Here is a 4,225-nt window from a genome sequence, read left to right as displayed (position 1 = left end):
GGTTGAAAAATGGCCACAAAATTTGTTACATTGGGCATAGAAAATGGTTACCAATCAATCATCCATATAGGAGGCAGCGTGCAGCTTTTAATGGGAAACCTGAATATGGCATACCTCCCGAGCCATTAACCGGAGAAAAAGTGCTGCATATGGTTGAAAATGGTGACAGAGTTTGTTGGAAGAAGAAATCAATATTCTTTGATCTCGAGTATTGGAAATACCTTCCTGTGAGGCATGCCCTAGATGTTATGCACATTGAGAAGAATGTTCGCGATAGTATCATTGGTACATTGCTGGAGATCCCTGGAAAAAATAAAGATGGGATTGCTGCTCGATTAGATTTATTGAACATGGGGGTCAAAACTGATTTGCAACCCGAGTATGGAGAAAGACGTACTCGTTTGCCTCCTTGGCCTTGGAATTTGTCAAAAGCAGAGAAGAGAGAGGTTTGCAATTCTTTCTATGGTATGAAGGTCCCTGAAGGTTATTCTTCAAATATTAAAAATCTTGTATCTTTACAAGATTCAAGACTTCTTGGCCTTAAATCACATGATTGTCATACCTTAATGCAACAATTGCTCCCTGTGGCAATTCGTTCTGTTTGCAAGGTATGCAATAACTCGTTTGTGCTTCTTCTTCAATGCTATATGTGCAAAGACTGTTGATGTTTCCAAGCTAGATAAGTTGGAAGAAGATGTAGTAGTTACTTTGTGTTTGCTTGAGAAGTACTTTCCCCCTTCATTCTTTGATATCATGGTTCATCTAGTAGTACATCTTGTTAGAGAAGTTCGTCTATGTGGGCCAGTATATTTTAGGTGGATGTATCCGTTTGAAAGATATATGAAAGTGCTGAAGGGGTATGTTGAGAATCGTACTCGTCCCGAAGGTTGCATTGCTGAGCGGTATATAGCTGAAGAAGCGGTAGAGTTTTGTACTCACCATTTATCTGATGTTAGTACAGTTGGAGTGCCTTCAAGCCAAAAGATGGGAGTTTCAAAGCCATTATCAGGTTCCACAGTGAGCGTAGTTGATCAGGACCTGTTGAATCAAGCACATCTATATGTCTTGGAGAATACGGAGGAAGTCCTACCTTATATCGAATACGTATGAGTTTTATTCTTTAAGTTTCCATTTTAAATTATTTCTTATGTTTATCTTATATATTTGGGACCGTAATGCTTGAATTTTTCGTGTCATGTAGGCAACATATGATCCACATCAAGGCTGCTTATCCAAAATTTAGAAAGAGAACAAAGTGGCTGCAGGATAAGCACAATAGCACTTTCATTCAATGGCTACGCTTCAAGGTATATGTTGTTGAATAACATATTTCTCTTTTAATTTTCTTCTTATTTCTATGTTAGATTGAATTAAGATTTGATTAATTTGCAGGTTCAAAGTGAACTTGAGGAAAACAATCATGGCGTATCAGAAAATTTAAGGTGGCTAGCAGCTGGTCCAAACATGGCAGTGCCATTATATAGGAACTATCTTATTAAAGGTATTAAATTCAATATCAAGGCACAAGATGATGTGCGGACAACTCAAAATAATGGAGTTTATTTACTTGCACATACCATGCAAGTTGCTAGTGCCAAGGATAAAAACCCAATTCTCTCAAATATGGGTTTCTATGGTGTCATTCAAGAAATTTGGGACCTTGACTACCAAAAGTTTACAATCCCAGTCTTTAGGTGTGATTGGATAGATAGTTCTGGTCTTGTAATCGACGAACTTGGATTTACCCTTGTAGATTTGAGTAAAATTGGACATAGGAATGACCAATTTGTTTTGGCTTCTCAAGTCAAACAAATTTTTTTTGTTGACGACCCGATGCATCGTGGTTGGTCGGTAGTGTTATCAATGCCTAATAGAGAATATAATGATGTTATTGGTGATGAAGTCTTAGGTGATGTGATAATTGAGTGTGAGCCATTTACTAGAGGGATGCCAAATGTTGACACATTTGATGAACTGGTGGGTGAGTTAGGTGGTCAAAATATTCGAGGTGGGTGTGAAGATATATGGATTGAATGATGCTTATGTAATTGGCAGTGTATGACATTAATTTTGTAATATATTGTAATGTGATTTCTTCACTTTCATTATACAGGTTTTGGCCACAAAACAATCAGTGCAAAAAATACTGGTTCCAGATTACATCATTATATTCTGCATAAAAAACGACGTCTGTTCAAATAAAACACGACGTTATGGTGAACCATTTATTCAGCATATTTACCGACGTCTTAAAGCAACGTAACAATGAAGAACCACGACGCTATTGTGAAGCAATTATTCAGGATATCACGTCGGGGAAGGATTAAGAACCGCCATGTAATTCTAAATAACACGACTCCAATCCCATAATACCGACGTCTAAAAAACGAGATAAATAATCTGAACGTTAAAAAATACGACGTCATCATACATTTTCCACGTCGCAAGTTCTTTTATAAACGAAGAGGAACGAAATGAATTCCGACGGTAATTCATTATAACCGCCGTCTAATATCAATTAAACGACGTTATTTGTAATACGGCTCTCATCATAATCAACGCCGTCTATATGTTCTGTAATACGGCTCTCATTTATTTGGAACCGACGTTGTTTAGAAGTTCAACGTCGTCTACATTAATAAGTGCGGCGTGAGTAATGAATACATATAAATACAACGTCGACTATATAAATGCCACCGACGTTGTTTCGCATTTCAACGTCAACTATATAAATACATACGTCGTAAATAATGACACTGACAACTATTTCCACGTCATCTTTTTTAGAAAAATCGAAGTGGAAAATTTATTTCACGACGGTTGTTTGTAAATAAGAGACGTAGTAGATTTCAATAACGTCGTCTTCTCATGTATTTAAAGACGTCATATTTTTTCTTGTCGTGAAAATTATATTTAACGGCGTAGTGTTTTAGTTGTCGTCGTTGTATGTCTATCTTGCGGCCTTGTTCTTTTAATATGTGTCATATTTTTCCTTTTTAACGACGGTGATTTGTTTGAGTTGGTCGTCTATTCTCATCCTCGACTATTTTTTAAAACTTTAGCAGACTAAACACGTCTGTTTTTATTTTTTTTCGACGTTGTTTTATTTAACAACGTCTAATATTTATCGTCGTTGTTTGTTTCTGAAAATAGGACGTATAAATTTTGTAATACGACTCTCATATATTTGTAACCGACGTTGTTTCGTTGTTCAACGTCTACTCTATAAATACATACGTCGTAAATAATGACACTGACAACTATTTCCACGTCATCTTTTATAGAAAAATCGAAGTGGAAAATTTATTTTACGACGGCTGTTTTTATATAGGCGACGTAGTAGGAATCAATAACGTCGTCTTCTAATGTATTTAAAGACGTCATATTTTTTATTGTCGTGAAAATGATATTTAACGGCGTCTTATTTTAATTTTCGTCGTTGTATGTCTATCTTGCGGCCTTGTTCTGTTAATATGTGTCATATTTTTCCTTTTTAACGACGGTTTTTTTAGAGAGTTGGTCGTCTATTCTCATCCTCGACTGCTTTTTTAGATCTTTTTGCAGTACAAAGGCGTCGTTTTGTATTTGTTGATGACGTTGTATATTTTAACAACGACGGTGATTTAGCGTCGTGGTTTATGAGGGAAAAGATGACGGTGGATTCCACGACCATTGAAAAACCGAATACACGACGGTGATTTACCGTCGTCTTTTTGCTTTTTTGTAGTAGTGAAAATGGGTACACCTAGGTCATACATTAAAGTTGATTTGAATGCTTTCAAGGAATTAATGTTTAACTAAGAGTATGATTGGCTTATAGATATAGATATGAATGTGTGTGGTTATGTTGAGCCAATAAGAGGTCACATTGATTGTGGGCCCTTGGAATAGGGAACCTGTAGTTTGAGGGGATTAAGGTAAGCAAATCACAAATGGAAGCGTTTAGCTTTCAGAGGAAGATTAAGCATTATATTAGCCATAAGGGATGAGGTAGACTTCTCTTTTTTCTATTGGCTTAGTTAGAGCTTTTGATTTGGCTGTTAACATGATTGTGACTTCTCTTGACTCCAGAGGGAGACCTTGATGCTGATGTATTCAAAACCTTTGAGCAATGTGAAATATTTAGAAGCAAAATGATATATACAGTACCGCACGAGGTAGATGTTCACAGCATGAGCCAACACCCTTTCCTGATTAGAATACGCTTTGAATGCATAATCTAAAA

The sequence above is a fragment of the Prunus dulcis genome, chromosome 1 (genome assembly GCF_902201215.1).
Source record: "Prunus dulcis chromosome 1, ALMONDv2, whole genome shotgun sequence".
In the NCBI taxonomy this organism is placed as follows: Eukaryota; Viridiplantae; Streptophyta; class Magnoliopsida; order Rosales; family Rosaceae; genus Prunus; species Prunus dulcis.
Note: the sequence above shows the minus strand (reverse complement) of the source record.